Below are 11,207 nucleotides of genomic sequence, written 5' to 3' on the forward strand. Positions count from 1 at the left end.
CCCCGGTTTGAGGTCTTCTTCTTTGAACTTCAGAAAAGGACCGCCCCAAGAACGGATGCCTAATCCCCTTTGTTCATTGAGGCGGTCTAGCTATCGCAACTTCCCTGCTCGAGTGGGGGAAGCCTTACCGGGCAAGGGAGCCCTCTAAGTGGAGTTATTCTCTACCCTTCGCTCCGTCCTGCCTTTAGGTAGATTGGTCTCGCCCCCTCTTGTTCTCCTTTGAGTCCATTTTGGACCACATTCAAAGAATCAAAGGACCGCTTACACCACGACTTCGATAGTGCACAATCTTGAATTCGACGCGAATCGCATCATTATTTTGAGTGATCGGATTATTCTATTTCACGGTTATCATGATCAAATCGGAAGACTGATGAAATCACCCCCGTACCCACCACGCCACTCTCAAGTCGAGCGCTTTCCTTTCCTTCCTTCTCGGGCACAACTGGGACAGATTTCCCTACTGACTCAGGTCTCCTCACTGACTATGGAATACTCTTGATCCCGAATCTCCGGTTTCAGGCAAAGGTGTGAAAAGAGCATGCTTCAGGTTCGCAACCTAGTCCTTCACTCAAATTCTGATCGCCTAGTTCGCGCGGTTCCCCCTCTCGATCGTACTGGTAATGGTAATGGCTTTCTTCGTTTTGGGAAATGTTGAAGGTGAGTGTAATTCAAGGGTATGGGGAATGAAATCACAGAATTCAGTTCCTTCGTGACGCGCTCTGCATTCTGAAGCAAGGGCCTTGATCCTGTCTTATTTATCTTTGACACACGTAACCCTGTTCGCGCAGAATCCCACGGAGCTAGAAAGTTCAGTCAGGAAAGCCTAGGGATCAGCTTGACCGCGTATTGCCCGAATAGCATGAGATCTTGAGGATGAAACTACCACGGACCGGAAGAAGAAATCCTTCTACGCGGTGTGAATAAGGAAGCTTCTTTTATTTGTTGAGGAAGAGTCCTCCGTGGTCCCCCTCGCTGAAGATCTTTCACTTTCATGAGAATCAGAATAGAATGCAAAAGATCAAGCCCTTGTTCATTGAGTTGAGGACGTATCTCTATCTCTTTCGGCAAGAGAAGTTTTCTTGCTTTTCTTCTTCTTCCTCTTTCGGATGCCTCATCCGTTGTTGAAGAAAAAGAAGTAGCCGACTAATTAAGCTAGCACGGACCGGTTCGAAGAAGCAAGCGGTATGATCAGTTTACGAGGGAGGACAGAAGGAGTTGAACCTCCATAGTGGCCTTTCCACGTCCCGCTTATTCATCTCCTATTTCAGAGTGAGACTATGATCGCTGTCCCCATGGAGAAGCCTCTCGGAAAGATGGAGATTGAGGCAAGAAGGTAGGTTCTAGTAGTGGGGGTTTCGTTTTCACGTCAAATAACCGTAATTAAGAGACTCAAAGGATGTGCTAGGATAGGATGACGATCAATTGGCTTTAGCCTTTGAACTCAGATCGTGAGATTCAAGCAAGAGAGAAAGGGCTACAGATTCAACGGAAAGGGAGTGAAAGGTAGGCTTTCTCTTTTCAGTTGAGATAAGAAAAAAGCCTACCCAAAGGTCCTTTTTTGAAAGCCGGTCACCGGTAGGCTAAGAACTCTATCAATAGGTTGAGTCAAGCAAGAAGGGGTCGGATTATGACTTTGATTCTATTATTGAATCAGGATCTTTTCCATGCCAGACAAATCCAAGATGAGAAAGACGAGAATCACAGCATCACGACTCGAAGAACATCACTTGAGGGAGTGAACCCTATGAGATCGATAGACAACCCGGAAAAGGAAGCCAAGCCGCTAGGCACCCACCCTTGTTCATTGAAGACCTGGATGGTGCTTATTGAACTCGGTGAGCTCTCCTCCAGAAGTCTTGAATGATACCAGTCCATGATCAGTTGAGGAAGCAAGAGTCAGCTATCACTCAGATAGAATGAAGAGTAGGCTTCTCAGTGTATTTACGAATAAGAGTATGAATTAGATCTTTTTCCAGAGTCATTATGGCTTGGGGGGAACCCACGTAGCGCTGTCCTTCTAAGAGGAATCGTACCCTTCTCTATATGTGCCATGGCCGGAATGAAAAGGCAGTCTCAGACGAAAGAGAACTCCAAAGAAGGGTGTCAACAGATGATTTCTCCTCTATGTTCCAAGCTCCGATGTTCCGAATCAGAAATCAGATAAGATAGATGAGATGGAAAGATCTTCCGATCAGTCTCGCCTTCGGCTCTCGGTCTTCAGGGAGACTTCCTTTCCTTATATGATGCCTGATGTCTTTCACCCGACCGACAAGCTCTTTCCAAGAGTGCACCTTTCCCATTTCGAAAGCCAACGAGATCCCCCCCTTGGTCCTCAGTAAACAAGTAGCACTAAGAAGAGCGGAGGAAGGCATAGAAGATAGGCACCTCCGTACATAGCATCTGGTAAGGACGTTATGGACCACAACATAGGACAAGGATCCCGCCTAGTGGGAAACTAAGAAGTTGAGATGAACAAGATATAATAAGTAAAGAAGAGCTCCTTCTATCCGATCCTGATAGAACTCAGTCGAGCTTAGCTCTTCTCAACTTCGTAAACTACGTCTCCTTGCTTCGCACCTTTCTCTTTCTCGTAAAGACTGTAATCTTCATAACTATCCTTTCCAGGAGATCCTATGATACCCTCTAGCGGTCCCACTACTCTTAAGAGGAGCTTCGCTCAAGAACCGCTACGTGGGACTCTTCCGATTCTGAGTGAGGGATTCCCCAGCGTACTTCTTTCTTCATGCCATCTACCCGCGATCCGAAAGAATTATCTGACTCATGCCTCTCCGATATGGCCTCTTGCTTTTCGCGCTGCCTATTTTTTCTTCTTCCGATCATATTATTCGTCTTGCCAACCGAGAATCTCCTTAGGATGAATCCCATGAAAGTTGACTCTTTGTCGACTTTCTTCCTTTTAGTGACTACGCTTTCTTACTCTCCTGATTCGTGGATTCGGCATATAGACCAAGGCAGGCCCTAGTCTTTTAGTTCCATTCTGATAATCGTCGGGCTCTGAACCTTCCTAACCTCAGTCGAGTACCTTCGCTCCTCTCCTATATTTTTTTCTACGAGTACCTTTGCTCCTCTCCTATATCTGAAACTACGAGTACCTTCGCTCCTTCAAATAGTTCAGGGATCAGGACTGAGCAAATTCTTTGCGCCTAACCTTTGTATCCTCATTGATCAATCTCTGAATTCATGTCTTAAGCAAATGATCTGAGATCAACTCATCCTTTCATTCATTGCCTTTTCTCGGTTCTTGCATTTTTTGACTTTTTCTCATATATATATTTCACGATAATTGAGTGAAAAACATTTCTTTCTCCTCTCTTTATCCGGACCAGAAACTAGAACTAGAATCAAACAATGTTCATTTCTTTGATAGGCTTGATTCTTTCATTGCGTTTTCCCGTCTTTTTTCCTTCTAAATCTGACTTTTTCTCATCTTTCTATTTAACGAAAATAGATAAAAAAATCAGGCATTTGACTTTCAAAGTTGCTACAAAGTGGTTTGCTCTCCTTATCAGTCGAGCCCTTGCATTTTATGGGATTCTTGGATTTGAGTCTTCAATCTCCCATATTAAGCAAAGATGTCAAAAATCTAGCACAAAGATGCACATAAAGAATTCCCATTTTTTGAGCTTCTTTCATTATCGTTAATGAGCTTCTTTTCTTTTTTCTTTGATTGACTTTTCACAGTCCGGAGGACAGGTCCGAAGGCGCAAAGAATATTGCGAGGAGTTGACTGGATCTTGTTGAGTCCTTCCAAACCTACTATATTAGTTCCAAAACAAGGGTTCAGACGAGGCAAGAAAACAAAGGCAGGGATCTTGTAAGGAAAAGGAAAGAAAGAGAAGAAGTTAAGCTTGATAAAGTCCTTCGAAGCCCCACGTAGCGGTTCCATAAGACAGGTCCGAAGGCAAGAAAAGAAAGGCAGGGATCTTCTTGGGAACCGGAGGATCAATGAAATTTGATGAGAGGTCTCCTTATCAAAAGGGAAGAGGCCAGAGAGAGGACTATGCTTTTTGGCCCCTCTTTCTAAGAAGGAAAAAGAGCAAGAAAAGCCTTCCCTTCAAAATCAAGGTAGACTTTCAAGAAAACCGGAGGTTCAAAGAATATTGACCGTGGACGGCCCTATATCCAAGGCTCCTAAAGGAGGCCCAACTGTCCTGTTCCTGTTCCCAGAGGTTCAAAGAATATTGACAATGAACAAGGGCTGATTAAATGAAACTACTCCGGACGAGCACGGCTACCAATGAAAATACCTAAATAGGCCCATAAAAAAGAGAGTAGGCTTTCACTATTGGCGAAGATGAAGACTGCCTACTAAAAGAAAGACAGATAGTTAGATCTAAATAGTGGTTTATCAAGCTGAGCTTAGGCCTCTGTTGAAGTTGAAAAGATCAGATATAAGTGAAAGAAAGCTCTGCGAATGAAATAAGAAGAATGACAGCAATTTGCACTATCATAATAGAAGAAAGCAAAGATTACCAATTTCAGATGATGAAACTCCAATGCATTCCCTCTTTTTTACATAAGTTCATCACTTATTAAGAATCAAACTCATATTCCTCATAATTTACATTGAGAAATTACATAATAGAAGAAGTCAATTCCCATACTATAAAGCTTTGTCTATCTTTCTTCAAGTTCGACTTTTTGAAAAGCAGGGCAAGCTGGTAAAGGTCTGGCAGAGTACAAAGCAATAGATAAGCAGAAGGTTGAGGGCTTCTTTCTATGAGGGTAGTTCTGGAAAGTAGATCTTGAAGGAAGTTCCCACCTTCTTTGAGAAAAAGCAGGGCCAAGGTTTTGATCTTTTTGAAATGTGCGAAGCGAAAGGACTGCCTTTTGACGATAATAAATCAGTCTGCGGAGCGCAAGAGGTCCCCTACTTCGCCTGCTTCTGCCGAAATCAGTTCTATGTGATACCGCTACGTGGGCCTGCCTCTTCCGAGTTCATGCTGGAATCCTTCCCTTTTCGAGGAATCTTTGCAGGAATCATTCAAAGTCAATTGGGACATATGAGTTTTCAGTCCTTACCTTGTAAAGAGATTCACGATCTAAAAGAATGAAGACTCACTTCTCCTTCTGCTACTGTGTCAACTACTGCCGAAAGATCTAAAGAAGGATAACCTCTCTCGTGAAATGCCAGCTGGGGCTTGAGAACTAGGAATTCTCTGTCTTGCTTTGCCTTCTCTACAGTCCCCTATTCGCGCTAGGTCGAGTGGCGTGGATCCTCTTTGACTCAGGCCAATGCCCGATGAAGGTCAATGAAAGAGGTTCAAAGAATATTGACAAAGAATATTGAGAAGGAAAGGAGTGAATTACAATCCCAGGAAAAAGAGAAAGAAGAAAGGCGGCGCCCTTACCGATCGCACCATGGATGAAACCCTCTTCAGTTCGAAAGAGACTATCAGAAAGGACTTAGTCAAGACGGAAAGATCTCACGCAATATTCTTTGCACCTCCTACCTCCCGCCTCAATGAACAAGGGGGGGAAGGATCGACTGCGGCGGACGATACACGCTTGATTTCAGTTAGAATGAACTCCGATCATTCTTTGAGCCTCTAATACTTGCTTTAGAGATACTGAAACTTATGCTACGATACGGGTTGCCTCCACCTGGTCGAGTTACCGCCTCCTCGTCCACTTTCTGATGTGAGATTGAGAATGGAGAATGATCATAAATGAGATTATGAATCTCGTGAATTCACTAAGCTTTCCTACTTTCTCAACCACTTCTTCAACGAGAACAACCGCCTCAATGAACAAGGGCGAGGCGGCCTCTCGTCTTTCCTTTCGCCCATGCCTACCTAGCTCCCCCAAGTATTCGGTATTCAGTACTCTTCAAAAATTCAAAGTCACGGATCGACACGGCGGGAAGCTGCTCCACGGGGGAGGAGGGGAAGGTATGAGACGGGTGAACTACCTCAGAGATCAGTTCTTCGCTCGGGTGCGCGTAGATCATCGTCAGATGTTTCCGTCTTAATAATTAATAAAGGGGCCTTTCTTTCCTTATTCAGTAACTCAATTCAGAACTCAAATCGGAAGCGATCGACGACTAGAGCTTGAAAGGAGGAGTTTCCTAGCAGGGTCGATCGGTCAGCTTTCGCTTTCAATAGGAGGACGCCGCGCCCTAGCAATCACAGGTAGGAGGGACTGATCGAGCCACTGCCTCTGAATTCAAAGCCTGTCATGTCCCCACCCCAAACCGACACAGGTGAACAAGTAAAGCGGACGAACTAATTAAAGTAGACAATGACTCCGCCTTCAAAGAAGAAAGAATGGGAAGTCTGAAAGAAGAGCGCTTCTACCGTAAAGACCGGGGTCCGTCCTCAATGGAGCATTCCTTCCTCTGGAGCTAGAAAGGAAAGGGGAGATCTCGAAGCGCGGCTTGTCTCCGACCAGTGATTGAGTGATTGCGGCCCCTTTCCCGGTACGTGGTAGTTTCATTGCGCCTTGTTCTGACTTCTTCATCCTAATCTTCATAATAATGGCTTTGCTTTGCCACAACTCAAGAAAAAAAGGGGTACGATCCAAGGATTTCAGTGTGACTACTACCACTTTCCTTTTCTTATCATTTTTTGTCTTAATCAAGACCTGTCCAAAACTTTCAAACTTGGCTATTTCCTGCACTTGCACTCCTTCGCAATATGCGCCTCATCATCAAAAAAAAGAGAAAGTGCTCAAGATTATTTAAGTTGATATTCGAAAATGGCCCACGTAGCGGTAATCTTGGCTCTTCCATCGACTCTGCGAAAGTGCTCAATAGTTCTTGATCTTAACTTCTAATAAGTGGTGCAAGAAATTCATATATAAAGACTTCTAAGTCCTAATTAATGTCTTATTCCCGCTCCCTCCTTTCCTTTGTTGAGCATATTTATTTATTCCTCTTACCGAAGGACTACAATATCCCTGTCTTATGGAACCTTAAATCACTTTGCGACCCACTCCGCGGGAAGAAAGAATCTCTTTAGCTGACTCAAAATAGCGGGACTTCTCTTTCTTCTCTGAAATAATAGATCAAAGATCAAAAGAGAAAGAAGAAAGGCGATTGGCCTTACCATGAGGCCTTATCCCATTTCTTCGAACCATCCCCTGATATGAAAACCTGCAGCTTGCTGTCCGTCTTCCTCCCGAGGGGTTGGGGGTCAAGCGTGAAGTAGTCCGTTTCGGACCTACCATCCGTCGGGCTTCTTCAAGCCTTAGGCCTAAGCCAAAGGCCTCTCTCCCCCCGGGGTTGGGGGGAAGGGAATCAAGGCCAACCCTTGATTCTGCGCCCGGATGGATCGCTTCTTTGAAAGGACAGGTTGAGCCTCAAATCCAATCCAATAAGGGTTGAAACTAATACACTGGGTGGGTGTCTTTCGACCAGACAGAAAAAGGCCACTGCCAAGACCTCCTACCACATAGAATGCTACAGATAGGTTCCACCCATAAGGCTTTCCCTTCCTTCCCCCATTCTCCACCAAGCACACGAAAGATTTCAGTTCTTCGCTCGGTAAGCTCGATCCTCAGATCTCTTTCCGCTCCGTGGGGCCGCCTTTCGATTTGACTGGGATTCTTCAAGGGATGATTCCACGCGATCGAGATCATTCCCCTACTCTTTCTTCCTTCCATTTCTCTACTATAGTAATTCAATGACTCGAAATGATTGATTCAACGTCTTTTCATTGCAGTTTGGATGCAACCCAGGTAAAAAGGCTGAGACATTAAAGTAGGATCAGCTGACTTCGATCTTCCTTGATAGGCCCAGGACCCGAGAAGTGAGAAAGAGTTAGAGCCATAATGACCAGAAAGAGAAGGAGCTCTCCTTTTTAGTGGACGCTATCAGTGGGTGATTTCTAACGCAATATTCTTTGCGCCTTTCTTTTTCCCTTTTTCAGCCTAGCCTTTAAAGAAGCACTTGATCCTCTATTTATCCGTCCGGAGGATTTATCCGTAGGACTATCCATATTAAGATGAAGTTTTCACATGTCATTGATTTTACCTGTCCTAGGCTTTCTTCTTTCATTGCCTTTTCCCGTCCGAAGGACCAAGCTTTTTTGACCTTTTTTATAGGACTTTTTCTCATCTTTCTATTGAACGAAAATAGAGAAAAAAATCCTTCGTCATCTGACTTTTTCTCATCTTTCTATTTCACGATAATAGAGAAAAAATTCAAGATTTTGAATGAAAAGTTGCTACAAAGTGGTTTGCTCTCCTTATCAGTCGAGCCCTTGCATTTTCTGAATTTTCGCTAAGAAAAAGAAGAAATTGAATATGTCAAAATCAGTCCCATCAAATCAGTGGAATCAAAAACAAGTCCTTCGGACTAATTAAGTTAAGCTACGTAGAAGCAAAAACAAAGGCTCAAAGTATTTGAGATGAACAAGGTGAAAAACAAAGGCGCAAAGAATTTGCGTAGAAGAAGTCCGCTTTCTTTTTGAACTCCTAATTCTCCCCAAGTAGGATTTGAACCCACGACCAGTCAGTTAACAGCCGACCGCTCTACCACTGAGCTACTGAGGAAGAAGGGTCAAAGAATGATCGAGGAAGCCCTAATTAAGCTAGGGAGGACCAAAGAATTTGATCTTTATCCGTCCTCCGGACGTCGTCTGGACCCCGTAGCTAGGAGCAAAGAATTTGCGAAAAGGTCCTCAATGAATAAGGAAACCTGGAATATATATTAGCTTTTTCTGCTCTTCCGATTCTTTCTGAGTAAATGCCCGACTACCCGAGACCTCTGGGATCGCAGCCTCTCGTCTACTAAAGACTGAAGCCGATACTGATTCCGCGGCAGCTCTTCGGAAAGAGAGAATACTCATCAGATCCGAAAGATCTCATTCATAAGTGAGAATGAAACTGCACTTTCCTTTCACGGCCGCCCTACTTTGTTCTCGCTGGAGGGAAGGGATGATAACAAGACTGACTTATGGAAATGGCACAGCTTCTCTTGAAATAGCTGCTTGTTCTAGCTTTGTTCGCGCTTTCCCTTGATTTGAGAGTCAGAAAGAAGTCATGACGGAATAAGGAAAGAAAGACCCGACTCCTAACAACCCTATCGCTATATCGGTGGTATTCAGACCTCCAAGAGCTGGATTTCCTGCTCGAGCTGCTTTCGTTCTACCCTCTATCGGGGTCCTATGAACACCCTGCTAAAAGCTTCTTGCTAGAACTCCCTATGGATAAGCTTCTTCTATCCTATCCTTTCCCGCCGCAACTGAGACACTCTTGATCTGATCTGGATCTGACCTTGAAGCCTCTTGGTCGAGAGGCTGCCGGTTCTTCCTCTTACCTTGCCGCCTGCCGATTCTGAGTTCTCTTACCTGGGATCCGATCGAGACAGATTCTTCTTTACTTTCACTTTCATGAAAGATAATCTATTTCAAAGAACTTTTACGCCGACAACCTATTCGCCGCCAAAGAAACTGATTCTCCTCGAAAGGAGATAGGCTCAGATATAAGTCGATAAGAAAAAGGAAGAAAGATCAAGCCTAGGGGTTCCAGGAAATTACCCGTTTAGTAAGAGGTCTCGGGACTGCCCACCATAAAAAGAGGCCTCAGGCTCTACCCTTGTTCATTGAGGCGGTTGAGAGCTCTTGTTCTCGTTGCAGTAGCCTCATCCTCGGCTCGGGTACGGAGCTACTTAGCCAAATTGGCTGATTTCTTTCTTTCTCTTTTTCCTTTGATTTACGTGTCATCGACCACGAAGAAAGATGCCTTGAATGAGAAGTTATCATCAAGGATCTCAAAGAAAAAGGCTAGGTTTGAGACCGATAGGGATCGGAAGAAAGAGAAAGAGTTCTAGAGTCAGTCGGGGAGGCTCAAAGAATCCCACGGAGCGGTGGCTCGACCTACTAAAGTCCAATGAAAAGAGAGAAGTCTCAGTTGGGGTTCTCATATCCGTTGCAGAAGGGTACGAGTAAGCGAAAGAGGCAGCGGCCCGGCCAAGTGGGATAATTCTTCCAAAGCGAGAGGGTATCATATATGCTCGACGTTCAAGGACCCGAACAAGAAGAAAGTCAAGGCTCAAAGAAAATCAAGGTCCAGGTGACTCATTCATGGAACTAATAGGAGCCGGAGGACCTCTTTGATCCACTAAGTCAAAGATGGAACTAGACGAATTTGAGGCTCTTTTCACTCTGATTTGAGGCAGTAGCCCTCGTTCTTATTCCTGAACATTTGCTCTCGCAGTAGTTGAAAGGTTCTAGCTTTAGTTGCAGGAGATTGAGTATGACCTCTGATTTGAGAAGTTCAAGGGGGAGTGGAAGGAATATAGAGAAAAAGCCAATTCTAAGATCGAAGGACAGACTTTTGCATCCTAGCCAGGGAAATCCCCGTCAGTCAGAAGTTTTGAGAGTAGAAAAGAAGAAACTCGCTCGACCCCTAGTGGGATACTACGGAAGAGGTAGAGTAATCAGTCTCAGTTTGCGAATAGGATGCAGAATCGGCTGGACGCTGCTAGGGAAGAAGGAGGTTTCAACCCTTTCTGTAGCAGACCTTGCAGTTGCTTTTCCTCTTCCTCTTTCTTGCTCTTGTCTGAGTTTATTAGTCAGTAGTCAGATCGGTAAGCTCGGGATATGAGGCAAGATAAGAATAAAATGGATAAAAAAACCCCTTTCAAAGCCAATTTTCGAAGAACTAAGCTAGCATCCTCTCCTTCCTAACCGCGGAGTGGGGTCGGACAAGAAGCTCGTGGGAAGATCAAGGGAAGAAGCGAGAGGAAGCCCGGCACGGTATCTCCCTATAAATCAGCGCTTTTGTGGAATCTCTTTCATTCTTCGGTTCGCTCTTAGAATTCGAAATAGCCTTTATCAATCCTTTTTCCCATTCCAATCTTCTACCCTTCCTTCTCCCCGGAACTAGATTGAGAAGAATTCCCGCTCGGTAAAGCGTCCAGTCAACTGCTTTCCTAATGAGCGAGATCCCTACGACGAGGTGACTGACCAAGAGAAATGGGCATACCTTACCCGTGTTCATAACCTTCTATTTCTTGAGGTCCTCCGCGCATACCCACTCCTAGGTGTGGAGGATCGGTATGCTCTTTAATGAGATGAGATCGTCAGGCCAAGGCAAAGCAGCCTAATCACAGGTCTGACGAGGGCGGTCAATCAAAGGAAATAAACCACTTTCAATCAGCCTATCTCATTCGCTTCACCATGGATGTTCAACCCCTAGAACTGCAGTTCGAAACTAAGGACTTAGCTTAGCCTAGGAAA

The sequence above is a fragment of the Cucumis melo genome, chromosome 6, assembly GCF_025177605.1.
Source record: "Cucumis melo cultivar AY chromosome 6, USDA_Cmelo_AY_1.0, whole genome shotgun sequence".
Lineage (NCBI taxonomy): Eukaryota > Viridiplantae > Streptophyta > Magnoliopsida > Cucurbitales > Cucurbitaceae > Cucumis > Cucumis melo.